General features: G+C 35.7%; 1 protein-coding gene across 2 annotated transcripts in view; it reads right to left on the reverse strand.

The window, feature by feature from the left end:
- The window catches only part of mrpl4 (mitochondrial ribosomal protein L4), a 170,384-nt gene that overhangs the window by 9,220 nt on the left and 146,467 nt on the right, over positions 1 to 14,697 (reverse strand). Inside the window, exon 1 of one of the 2 annotated variants that reach the window (XM_051672074.1) lies at positions 13,918 to 13,923. The exons of the other annotated variant lie outside the window; for it this stretch is intronic. The gene's annotated coding sequence lies outside the window, so the exon portion shown is untranslated. Of the gene's footprint in view, positions 1 to 13,917; positions 13,924 to 14,697 lie in introns of those variants that run through there. 2 annotated transcript variants of the gene reach the window in all.

Raw genomic sequence — 14,697 nt, forward strand, 5'->3', positions numbered from 1 at the left:
TACTTTGGGCTCTTTTTTATGCTTTAAAGTGAGGCACTATCAGTGGTGATTGCTTTAAGACAATACAGGAAGCACGGCTTCCCCTAAAATTCCATAAGAAATTCAGCAATGAAGCGTTTAATATATGACAAATAATTTATATAAATGCATATCTCTCTTTGTGAATTTAAATATTTTTGTGAATAAAGGTTTTAAAATATCACACATCACTATCGCACTGTTGTAGTAATGCAATCCGCTTTTTACTACATAAATATGTCCATTAACGAGCACCTATTATGGTTTTTAAACGTGCCTAATTTTGTTTTAAAGGTCTCATACAATAGATTTACAAGCATCCAAGGTCAAAAAACACTTTAATTTGCTCAAAATTTAAATTGCAGCATTACCTTTTTTTCCAGTGTTAGAAATGACTCGTTCAATGATCCGTTCTAAAGGATTAATTCTAAACTCTTTCAGAGAGCCTACTCTGCTCTGATTAGTCAGATGTCCCAGTCTGTTGTGATTGGTCTACCACTTAGTGTAGTGTTTGAGGGTAGGTCAAAGCTGTTCGCGAGCAGCCAATGAAGACCAGAGGCGGGTTTTTTTGTTACCAAATTACGTAGGTTAATACAGGAAGTCTGGAATTACTAACGACTCGTTTCAGGTGTTCAGAATCGGTTCTTTCTTTTGGGAGTCAATAACTCCATTTGTGGTGCACTTTGATTTTTGAAACTTTGCAGACTTTTTTACATTCACAAACAGCTATATAACACACTACATGAAAGGTAATATTTGAAAAACCATAATAGGTGCTCTTTAAAGTCTGAAGTTGTGCTTCAGTAGGAGTTAATGGCAGATAAAGGCCCCATTCAGATCAATGGCGTAAAAGATACATGCTTATTGGAGGAGAGGCTCTAAATGCATCATTTTGGACCGCGCTGGTCTTGTAATCTTTGTGAGCTTTGTGAGTGCTATTTGCATTGGATCTGCATCTGATTGCCTACTGGATTTTAGGCTTTCAGTGTTGGTTAAGTTACTTAAAAATACACTACAAATTACTAACTACTTTAAAATTATGATCAGATTACTTTACTGATTACTTTATTGGGAAAGCAATCACATTACTAATTACTTTACTTTTAAGCTACTTTCCAATCTGATCTCATGTAAATTTGTACATATTTTACGAGTTAGTATGATTTCGTATGATTTCATTCATATAAATTCATACGATTTCATCACATGCAAATGCCCGGATGTCTAATGCGGAAGTAAGCGTGAGTTCCGCGCACGAGGTGTTAAGGACATGCTTATTAATATTATGCCCTTACTTAAACCCCTTATCTAAACCTAACCGGCCAGTAGAGTGTGTAAACATGATAGGAAGCTGTTGCATGTAACCAGGGGTGCTTTAAGGTATCTTGGACCCATGGGCTCATGTTGTTGAGCGGGGCGGAGCTGCTGTGCATTGAACAAGTACTACATGGACGCCTTTAACAGTTGCACACTGTCACCATGTCAACAACCGCGTCTCCCGCTGAAAGCATTTAAACACGCTCCTCCCGCTGGGCCCCATGGGAGTTGTAGGCCCCTGGGCTACAGCCTGTATAAGCTTGTGCATTAATGCACCCCTGTGTGTGACAGAAGCAAGTAATTATCGCATATTAGATGGAAACAATGTCCAGTGACACCATTAGCTGTAAAAGTCGTACGAATTCATACAAGTGCAGTCATACATATCATATAAAAAATTAGCCAAATTTTGAAAAATCGTACGGATTCTTACTATTTCGCCGTGAGAGTGTGTTGTACTTTACTACTCTAAATAATGTTTATTTTCTTCCTATTCATTGTCGCACACCCTTAAGCTGTCACAGAAACGCAAACAGACGAACATATGAATTGACATTTTAACTGTATTTCACATAAATAATATTTTTTTAGAAATATTTGTGACCCAAGTAATGTACTTAAAAGTAATTACATTAACTGAAAGTCAGTAACTATAATCTGATTGCAAGAATTTAAAATGTAATGTGTTACACTACTTTTTGTGCCTGGAAGTAATTAGATTACAGTAACTGTGGCAGGGCGGAGGGCGGGGCCAGGTCGTGATTCTGCACACCCGGCCCCTAATTAGGCTGATTAAGCCTGAGAGGGATAAGGCCGACCGGAGACGGCAGTGCGACAGAGAGAGAGATACGGACAGCTGTCCGACACCTGTGTGTGTTTGTCTTTTTGGTTCAGTTTATTAATAAAATATTATTTATATTGTTAAGCCAGTTCTCGCCTGCTCCTTTCCATTGAACTGTGTTACAGTAACAAATTACTTTGTAATCCAATTACACCCAATACTGTAGGCTTTCAATCAATGCAGTTTTGTCATGCCTGGAAGCCCGGCTTCTCTGTATAATGATTGGTTGAGCTCTCAAATGGGCTGGATTTTGCAACAAATGGCTAATAACAGAAATGTACATGATTGACAGTGTATGAAATGTAAAAGCACTGCTGCTGAGCGTGATGAGTGGTCGGCAGCTCAAAAATACACACGCAGTCATTTGCAATCTGACTTACCACTTTTATTTCAGCTTTCACAATCAAAAAATAATTTTGTTGCAAAAACAGTTGTGAGCTTAGTTTATTTTCTTTTAGAAATTTTACTGTTTGAGTAGCAGTTTGAGCAACTGTTTGGTGCAACACTGGGATTCCAAAAACCAAAATAGTCTGTCCCACTTTTGAGAAGCACCAGCTGCAACTGGGCCCTATCCACTGCCATTGTAAAAGACAGACTGGAATATTAATTCAAAATTTATTTATTTGTGTTTCTGCATTAGAAATAAAGTCATATAGGTTTGGAAGGACATGAAGATGAATAAATTATGACATTTTTGGCAATAAAAAGGCAATAATTAGGGTTTGAAAACCTCCAACCCTGAACATTAACAGAAATGTACAAAAAAAATTCCAGAGAGAGGCGATATAGTACCTACCACGCATCTTGTGCGTCACACACTTTACATTTATATGCATAACACTTTTACAGCTATAATTACTGAAATTATTGTTTTAAAGGTTAAAATAATTTAGAAGAGACAATGCAAATAAATAAATGTATGGACTATAACTGACAATTAAAATTTAAACTTGAGGCAATCATTATAGGTTTGAGTGTTCAATTACAGTTGAATTCTCAACATATTAAAAGAACTTGACCTCCAAGCCTTATTTTGTTCCCGTTAGTAGCCATTAGACAGGATTAAACCCAAAAGTCTGAGTCTCGTTGTATTGCTCAGGCTGCACAGCAGTGTCTATTCACAGGTGCAATCCCACTACTGATCGACACGGTGGCTTTAACCTGCTCCGTTTCCGACCTGGGCCGGTTCACCCCTCCTTAGGCGACCTGGTGGCCCCGGGCTCCCCCAGGAACACCATATCGATACCGAACTTAGTGCGGACACCCGATCGGCATAGTCCACTGCAGCCCAGAACCCCTGAACTCAAGCGATCCGTCAGACTCAGCCTCCCAGGAACTTGGATTACAGACGCACGCCACTGCGCCCGGCGAAGACACCGACGATCTGCACCGGTATTAAATAGTGCACTCAGCGCGCCCTCTAGTGTATGAAATCAGAATATAACTTTTAGACAGTAGACAGGGTGAACTTTGTCTCGTCCTGTTAATTCGCCTGTAATGATATGTTAAATTTAAAGATACAATGAATATTGTAGCTCTGTATTGCTCTCTGTGACAACAAACTCTTCAACAGCAACAACAGCAGTATATATACTCCAATGTATCCCAATACTTCCTAAATCTGATTAACTTTAACTTTAATTTTATTTATTTTATTTATCATTGAACTTTTAAATATTTTCTGAAACACAATATGAATATTTTAATGGTTGCCTTTCATTATTATATTTTATGAAATATGCTATATTATACTATGATGTGACCAGTGCTGGGCGGATTACTTGTGAATTGTAATCAGGTACTGATTACAAATTACATGACAAAAATGCAATCAGTAACATAATCTCATAGATTAAATTTTTTGGGTAATCTACTCTGATTACTTTTGGATTACTTTCAACCTAATTCTATTTTATTTTATGTCACATGCATTTGAGTAGGATAATCGTTTTAACATATAAGTACAAAGAGGAAGAAAATATATTCCATTCTTTATTATTATTTTTTAAACAAAAATAGCCTCACAAAAAGAGCTCCTTATGACATTTAAAAAAAATGCATTAAACATTACATTAATTAAATAAACATTAAATCTAACAGAAATGACAAAGGTCAAAGCTTTCATCTAAAAACACTGAGACACTTTTAACCCTTACTGTTTACTGATAGTCCATTGCCTATTCCAAAGCTGAGGTGCAAGATAGTATCTTTTGAACAACAAGAATATTCTAAAAGAGCAGAATATTTTAAAACAGCAGAGTTCAATGTGTCACACGATGAACAATTGTGTACCCTGCAGGCAGGACTCTTAGTGATGGCATCCACTAGATCCTCTGAAGCAATTAAATTCCGTTTGTGAGCTGCACACCATTGGTAAAGATGTAAGAAATAAAATATATATTTTTGAAACATATCTAATTCATTTTAAGTGCATAAAACCATAGAAACATTGCATGAACAAACAATAATAAACCTGAAATCAACAGAAATGACATTGCTAGGTCAGAGCTAACCGCTCAAAACTCTGACACACTTAATATTAATCCTTATTACTTAGTAATAGTCCATAACCTATTCCTTAGCTGAGGTGCATATCTTACTGTTGTAACGTAAAAGGAGCACTTGCTCAAAATGTTCATCTGTGAGACTATTGCGCTTGGGGGTAAGAACATGATGATATTGATATGAAAATAATCAATAAATTATTAACAATTTACTGCCGTTGCCTTGATAATATGTAATCATGTAATCTATAAAAAGTAACTGTAGTCAGTATTTTAAGTAGAGTATTTTAAAATGTAATGTAATCCAATTACAAGTACTTGATTTTTGTAATCTGATTACATAATCCATATTACATGCAATCCTTTACTACCCAGCACTGACTGTGACATGCAAAATGTGAAAATTTTCATCACATAAAATAGTTTGTTTTAGTTTTATTGCAAAGTTTATAAATAAAGAAATTAATTAAGAAGCATCAGGAATTTCCTATTCAGCAGCCCCATTGCAGCACAGTGAAGAAAGGAATGGAGGTAAATACAATGTCAACCCCATCTTACATTATTTGTTTACATTTGCTGTTATTTTATATTACTTGTGTACAATGGACTACTGTTTTTTGAGGGCATCATACACACATAGGTTGAGGAACACAGCCCACCTGAAGCATAGAAAAAATATATGGCAAAACATACAACATTAAACTCAGACTTTTAAACAACTTTAAATTGTAGCAGATATATATGGTAATATTATACTGAAGATTGTGCCACATAACACAAAACATTGTATTACAATGCTTCTCGGTCTCCCCTACTGCAATGGAAAATACATAATCAAATGTATAATGTAATGAATGAATGAATGAATCAGAACATATATATTTTGGTGTAATTATTAATGTGTTTCCATTATTCATTTCATATACATGTGAAGTGTTCAAGTTCTGCATCACTGGCAGCACCAAACATAATTGCAAAAATAATCATTGTTTCCAATGGATACATTATTAAAATAATTATTGTTTTATATGGATATTATCTTAAAGATAATTTGTCTATTTTATCCCTAATCAAATGTTTACTTGTAATGAACCATGAAAAACAGAATCGATTTTCTGGGGTATGCCTGCATGTTTCATTCAGTCATTGTCTCTTTTCTCTCATACCATCTGGGAAACAGTATAGAAGTATTCAGGCAAACCCCACTGAATAACTTCAACTCAAAGCATTAAGACTTCCTGTTAGAGCACTAAATTCATTCTCAGAAAGCATTGTTCTTGAATAGCCCAGATGTTTTTATCCTGCAACACTCACATTGGGTATTCATACATCTCTATCACACAACTTCAAATTTTTTTTTTTTATATATATATATATATTATTTATTCTGATTTACTATTTGCTATAGGCTACTCATTCTTTTACAAAACTATTATTGTTGTATATACTTGTTTCCTTTTAGATTATGTATTCTTTTATATAATTATTTTAAATGTACTTTTATGATAAGCTTGTAGGATAACACATTTCATTGTCAACGAGTTGTGCTGTATGGTTGAATTTTTGACAAATAAATCTTTGACTTTCACTTCAAATGCATTTAATAATGTAATGTATGACATTTTAAATAGCGTATAACACCCAGTCTGGCACCCTTTTAAGTCTGACTGCAGCAATCTGCAACTCTCTTTTCTGTTCACATTCCATAGCAGCATTTAATTCAGTCAAGAGGAAATAAGTCATGACTGTTAATGCAGCTGGATGTTAAAAGTTTTCATATTTTGCATAATTCAATAATTTTTCTGTATTGTTGAGAAAAACCCTGATGCATTTTCATTGTCATTTCCGTCATATAACATAAATAACTCTTGTCTCAGGATGATTGTTTTATGAAATATCATGTGGTGCAACAGACACAAAAAGGCCATTTTTTTTATTTTATTTTATTTTTTTTATTTGTGAAAAGTATTTATAGACCAGAAGTGACATTACAGCAAAGGAACACTGGATACATGTTTAAGATCATTACCACTCTTTTATTTTAGGAAAAGAATCACATTTTAAACTGCAGGTGGGTTGCTGTCAAAATTGACCATCACGTGGTATCAAAAAGATACTGAAAATTGTTTTGACAGCAACCCACCTGCATATATATATTAGTATGTATATACATATAGTTCATAATGGCCTTGTGTGGGAATGATTCCTGTTTTGCCGAGGTTGACAATTTTTTTCCCCTTTAAATTTGACTGAATTAGAAAAAAATCATGTAGTGAGACCATTTCTGAACATTGTCTATGATGGAAAAATTTTCTTTTTATATTTATATACACTTGATATATTTCCATTTTTAATTCATAAACCATATATATTCATTTTAGTTCAATTGGTCATTTTTATTTTTTTTAAATAATTTTTTTTTCTTGTTCCTCTTATTATTATTTATCTGACTGTATACAAAATACAAGTCAAGTCAATATTTTACCATTATAGTAAGATAATTTCTCACAGAATATATGAGGCCTAAACCCAAAAGTCTGAGTCTCGTTGTATTGCTCAGGCTGCACTGCAGTGTCTATTCACAGGTGCAATCCCACTACTGATCGACACGGGGGCTTTAACCTGCTCCGTTTCCGACCTGGGCCGGTTCACCCCTCCTTAGACGACCTGGTGGTCCCGGGCTCCCACAGGAACACCATATCGATACCGAACTTAGTGCGGACACCCGATCGGCATAGTCCACTGCAGCCCAGAACCCCTGAACTCAAGCGATCCGTCAGACTCAGCCTCCCAGGAACTTGGATTACAGACACACGCCACTGCACCCGGCGAAAACACCGACGAGCTGCACCGGTATTAAATAATGCACTCAGCGCGCCCTCTAGTGTATGAAATCAGAATATAACTTTTAGACAGGGTGAATACTGAAAAGAAATGTCTCCTGATTATTAATAATATGCTATTTACAGTTTGTTTTATAATTAAATATTTCAGATTAATTGTGGCAGTGTATATTATAGCTCTGCATTGCTCTCTGAGAAAGATACAAAAAAACACATTTCTTTATGAATTAAAAGTGACAAACTCTTTGCATAGGAGTTTCCTGTGGGTAGGCTAAATAATAGTAGGAAAAACAGAAAAACGTTCTTTAAGAAAATATCCATATCAAACAATAATAATTTTTAACAATAATATCTATTGGGAATAATGATTATTTTTGCAATTCTTTTTGGTGCTGACAGTGATGCAGAAATTGAACACTTCACGTGTATCATGGCATGAATCATGGAAACACATGAACATATTTATGTTCTGATTCAAAGTTCATTCATCCATGACATTATACATTTGATTATGTATTTTTCATTGCAGTAGGGGAGACCAAGCAGCATTATAACACTTTTTGTTCTGCATCTGTAACCTTTTTTTTTTTCGTCATATGTGCCACAATCTTCAGTATAATATTACCATAAATATCTGCTACAAATTAAAGTTGTTTAAAAGTCTGAGTTTAATGTATGTTTTGCCATAATATATCTTTTTATATGCTTCAGGTGGGCTGTGTTCCTCAACCTATGAGTGTATGACGCCCACAAAAAACAGTAGTCCAACAAGTAATATAAAACAACAGCAAATGTAAACAAATAATGTAAGTCTGGTTGTCATGATAGTGACCTCCATTCCTTTCTTCATTATGCCACAACAAGGCTACTGAATGGAAGTCACCTCTTGCTTCTTAATTCATTTCTTTATTTATAAACTTTGCAATAAAACTAAAACAATCTATTTCATGTGATGCACATTTTCACATTTTGGCATGCCACATTTTAACACAAAAATCCCTTTTTTAATGAACAAAGCTGGAAGTATCAGAGGCCAATAATTTTTAGGTCTGCCTAGGAACAGTCAAACTCTCATGTATACCCTAAACCTGTGATTCTCACCATGTCAGGACAGACACCTCCATCTTATCTTTGACAATTTTCAATCACTCCCATCTCACCCTATCTTGCCTAAACATGCTAATAATAACCAGAGGCTTAATCATAATTTGTGCAGTAGAGTTTGATAGTATAGTTCAATAATAAAAAAGAAAAAAAAAGAAAAGAAAAGTTAAATAAAGTTAATCAACCTTAAACTTATCAAATTTATCACTGTATAGCATACTTACAGAGTATATTATTACAGGCGAATAATCAGGAGACATTTCTTTTCAGTATTCACCCTGTCTAAAAGTTATATTCTGATTTCATACACTAGAGGGCGCGCTGAGTGCACTATTTAATACCGGTGCAGCTCGTCGGTGTTTTCGCCGGGTGCAGTGGCGTGTGTCTGTAATCCAAGTTCCTGGGAGGCTGAGTCTGACGGATCGCTTGAGTTCAGGGGTTCTGGGCTGCAGTGGACTATGCCGATCGGGTGTCCGCACTAAGTTCGGTATCGATATGGTGTTCCTGTGGGAGCCCGGGACCACCAGGTCGTCTAAGGAGGGGTGAACCGGCCCAGGTCGGAAACGGAGCAGGTTAAAGCCCCCGTGTCGATCAGTAGTGGGATTGCACCTGTGAATAGACACTGCAGTGCAGCCTGAGCAATACAACGAGACTCAGACTTTTGAGTTTACAGTCTTTCTGTGTTTTTATATCCTCTTTTTACTATCTTACATAACGAACAAACAGCAACAACAAACATGAACACAAAATAAAATACACATTGATAGTAAATTATATTATCAAATGTTTGCTTGTAATGAACCATGAAAAACAGAATCGATTTTCTGGGGTATGCCTGCATGTTTCATTCAGTCATTGTCTGTTTTCTCTCATACCATCTGGGAAACAGTATAGAAGTATTCAGGCAAACCCCACTGAATAACTTCAACTCAAAGCATTAAGACTTCCTGTTAGAACACTAAATTCATTCTCAGAAAGCATTGTTCTTGAATAGCCCAGAGGTTTTTATCCTGCAACACTCACATTGGGTATTCATACATCTCTACTATCACACCACTTCAAATACAACTTCAAATTTTTTATTTTTTTTATATATATATATTATTTATTCTGATTTACTATTTGCTATAGGCTACTCATTCTTTTACAAAACTATTATTGTTGTATATACTTGTTTCCTTTTAGATTATGTATTCTTTTATATAATTATTTTAAATGTACTTTTATGATAAGCTTGTAGGATAACACATTTCATTGTCAACGAGTTGTGCTGTATGGTTGAATTTTTGACAAATAAATCTTTGACTTTCACTTCAAATGCATTTAGTAATGTAATGTATGACATTTTAAATAGCGTATAACACCCAGTCTGGCACCATTTTAAGTCTAACTGCAGCAATTTGCAACTCTCTTTTCTGTTCACATTCCATAGCAGCATTTAATTCAGTCAAGAGGAAATAAGTCATGACTGTTAATGCAGCTGGAAAGGCAAGTCACATTAAGATTTTTTTTTTCTTTTTTTTTTTTCAAATAGACAGTATGTATCAGCCATGAAAGAGCCAATTAAAACTTGTATATATCTGTTTGAAGCATGTGCCAGTGTGTCTCTGTGTGTGCGTGTTTGTGTGTGTGTGTTTACATGCGCTGCTCTTTTGCATTACTTTACATAAATTATAATACACAATACTCAGCAACATGTTCAGAAGTATCCAGTCCTTTGGTATCTGGGTCAACGACATGATGCCTTCTTATTCTGTCCATCTGTATTAATTTTTTTTTTATTTAAAAAAAAAAAAATAATATAATATATATATATATATATACACACACACACAGTGGTGTGAAAAAGTGTTTGTCCCCTTCCTGATTTCTTATTTATTTTGCATGTTTGTCACACTTAAATGTTTCAGATCATCAAACAAGTTTAAATATTAGTCAAAGATAACACAAGTAAACACAAAATGCAGTTTTTAAATGAAGATTGTTATTATTAAGGGAAAACAAAATCCAAACCTACATGGCCCTGTGTGAAAAAGTGATTGCCCCCTAAACCTAATAACTGGTTGGGCCACCCTTTGCAGTTGTGGCTGCAATCAAGCGTTTGCGATAACTTGCAATGAGTCTTTTACAGCGCTGTGGAGGAATTTTGGCCCACTTATCTTTGCAGAATTGTTGTAATTCAGCCACATTGGAGGGTTTGAGCATGATCTGCCTTTTTAAGGTCATGCCACAGCATCTCAATAGGATTCAGGTCAGGACTTTGACTAGGCCACTCCAAAGTCTTCATTTTGTTTTTCTTCAGCCATTCAGAGGTGGACTTGCTGGTGTGTTTTGGATCATTGTCCTGCTGCAGAACCCAAGTTCGCTTCAGCTTGAGGTTACGAACAGATGGCCGGACATTCTCCTTTATCACAGCAAGTCTTCCAGGTCCTGAAGCAGCAAAACAGCCCCAGACCATCACACTACCACCACCATACTGTACTGTTGGTATGATGTTCTTTTTCTGAAATGCGGTGTTACTTTTACGCCAGATGTAATGGGACACACACCTTCCAAAAAGTTCAACTTTTGTCTTATCAGTCCACAGAGTATTTTCCCAAAAGTCTTGGGGATCATCAAGATGTTTTCTGGCAAAAATGAGACAAGCCTTAAATGTTCTTTTTGCTCAGCAGTTGTTTTCATCTTGGAACTCTGCCATGCAGGCCATTTTTGCCCAGTCTCTTTCTTATGGTGGAGTCATGAACACTGACCTTAACTGAGGCAAGTGAGGTCTGCAGTTCTTTGGATGTTGTTGTGGGGTCTTTTGTGACCTCTTGGATGAGTCATCGCTGCGCTCTTGGGGTAATTGTGGTCGGCCGGCCACTCCTGGGAAGGTTCACCACTGTTCCATGTTTTCGCCATTTGTGGATAATGGCTCTCACTGTGGTTCTCTGGAGTCCCAAAGCTTTAGAAATGGCTTTATAACCTTTTCCAGACTGATAGATCTCAATTACTTTCTTATTTGTTCCTGAATTTCTTTGGATCTCGGCATGATGTCTAGCTTTTGAAGATCTTTTGGTCTACTTCACTTTGTCAGGCAGGTCCTATTTAAGTGATTTCTTGATTGAGAACAGGTGTGGCAGTAATCAGGCCTGGGTGTGGCTAGAGAAATTGAACTCAGGTGTGATAAACCACAGTTAAGTTATGTTTTAACAGGTGGGGCAAACACTTTTTCACACAGGGCCATGTAGGTTTGGATTTTGTTTTCCTTTAATAATAACAACCTTCATTTAAAAACTGCATTTTGTGTTTACTTGTGTTATCTTTGACTAATATTTAAACTTGTTTGATGATCTGAAACATTTAAGTGTGACAACATGCAAAAAAATAAGAAATCAGGAAGGGGGCAAACACTTTTTCACACCACTGTGTGTATATATATATATATATATATATATATATATATATATATATATATATTAAAATGTTTTTAAAAGTAGCATGTATATGTAGTACCTTTAATGTAACCACTTTTAACTTTCCATATTTTTCAGGTATAAGTAATTTTTTCACATTTAAAGTGTTAAAACATAATGTAGTGCCACCGTACACCCATAACTTCTCTTTTGAAAATCTATTAAAAAGCAGTAAAAAAAAAAAGTTGTCATATTTGGCATAATTCAATAATTTTTCTGTATTGTTGAGAAAAACCCTGATGCATTTTCATTATTATTTCTGTAATATTACATAAATAACTCTTGTCTCAGGATGATTGTTTTATTAAATATCATGTGGTGCGACAGACACAAAAAGTTTTATTTATTTATTTATTTTTTACTTTATTTGTGAAAAGTGTTTATGGACCAGAAGTGACATTACAGCAGCAATTCAAAGGAACACTGGATACATGTTTAAGATCATTACCACTCTTTTATTTTAGGAAAAGAATCACATTTTAAACTGTGTATTGTTGTCAAAATTGACCATCATGTGGTATGATCTCAAAAAGATACTGATTTTTTTTATTTATTATATCAATATATAATATATATATATATATATATATATATATATATATATATATATATATATATATATATTTCATAATGGCCTTGTATGGGAATAATTCCTGTTTTGCCGAGGTTGACAATTTTTTTCCCCTTTAAATTTGACTGAATTAGAAAAAAATCATGTAGTGAGACCATTTCTGAACATTGTCTATGATGGAAAAATTTTCTTTTTATATTTATATACACTTGATATATTTCCATTTTGAACTCATATATATTCATTTTAGTTCACAGTCATTATTTTTTTATATTATGTTTTGTTAGTGTTCCTCATTATTATTTATCTGGCTGTATACAAAATACAAGTCAAGTGAAGTGAACATTTAACCATTATAGTAAGATAATTTCTCACAGAATATATGAGGCCTAAACTCAAAAGTCTGAGTCTCGTTGTATTGCTCAGGCTGCACTGCAGTGTCTATTCACAGGTGCAATCCCACTACTGATCGACACGGGGTCTTTAACCTGCTCCGTTTCCGACCTGGGCCGGTTCACCCCTCCTTAAGCGACCTGGTGGCCCCGGGCTCCCACAGGAACACCATATCGATACCGAACTTAGTGCGGACACCCGATCGGCATAGTCCACTGCAGCCCAGAACCCCTGAACTCAAGCGATCCGTCAGACTCAGCCTCCCAGGAACTTGGATTACAGACACACGCCACTGCACCCGGCGAAAACACCGACGAGCTGCACCGGTATTAAATAGTGCACTCAGCGCGCCCTCTAGTGTATGATACAATCATGATCCTGCATATGAATTTTCACAGAGCATCTTGTGAAAATATGCTTTAATGAAAGAGAACCTGTCCTTTTGTACAAAATGTGTTAACACAGTAAATGTCACAAATTTGCTTATTTGATTACTGATCACGAAATTGTGTGGAATCTTAAATATTTCTTATATTATGTCATTGTATTCATGTAATCACTATCACGCAAGCAACAGCAAGAGAGGAGCAGGCTACTTTATTTATATGAAGTTTTTCGCACCTGCATCCCAGTCTACATCTTGATGTAATCCTTCCTCATGATCACGCAGCGTGTTTTCAGGAGCTGAATGGGAGACTAAACTGTTACCACCAGGCAGGCGGTATCGCAGTTTCAGGACCCGCACCAGCCGACTTCATGACAGCTTGTTCCCCCAAACAATCGGACTTTTGATCTCTCACGATCAAAATACATCAGCACTGCACTTTATTAATCTTATTATCTCACACTGGACTGTCATAAATTATATTCTCTCTTAACAACACACTGGCAACTGACTATCAACCGACAACCTGAATGTCAATACAGCACAATACAACCTACTGTATATTTTATATATACTATTTTTATTGTATACTGTGTATTGTGTGTATTCTATATTGTGTGTATTGTATACTGTACATCGTATATTATTATTTGTATATTGTGCTGTAATTATGTGTATATTAGTTTTGTAAATTGTGTTGTGTAAATCTGATGTTTATTGTAAATTGGTATATGTCTCATTATTGTCACTGTCACTGTCGGAACTGCACCCAAGGCTTTCACCCTCTGTTGCACATGTGTATATGGTTGAGTGACAATAAAGGGATTTGATTTGAAACGAGACTCGCGCTGCGCGTGCAAGCCATTCGCGCATCACAAGTCGATCAACTATTTAGCCCTTTTCGGTGAATCGCACCTGCAAAATCCTAAAGCTTTATTTCCAGGTTTAATTTATATTTTGAATAGACTGATATTTTTGAACCCCACGATGTGGGTTTATGTTTTCTCTTAATATTGAGTGTGACAATGGTTTAAGCAGGTGTACCTGTCACCGTGTAAACAACGCGCAAACAACACGTTGACAACACACAAACAGCAGTTAACAAAGCGTGATTTCAGATGTCAACTTAACATACTTCTGCACTATTTGGCCACTTGTCCAGTTTGAACGGATGAGTTTCGTAAGTTCCCATTGGCTGCTGAGCACTAGGGTTAAACCATTTCTGTAAGCCCAGGGGTTGCCTACCACTCATAGACTCTATGCTAC

Source organism: Myxocyprinus asiaticus, chromosome 35 (genome assembly GCF_019703515.2).
Source record: "Myxocyprinus asiaticus isolate MX2 ecotype Aquarium Trade chromosome 35, UBuf_Myxa_2, whole genome shotgun sequence".
NCBI lineage: Eukaryota > Metazoa > Chordata > Actinopteri > Cypriniformes > Catostomidae > Myxocyprinus > Myxocyprinus asiaticus.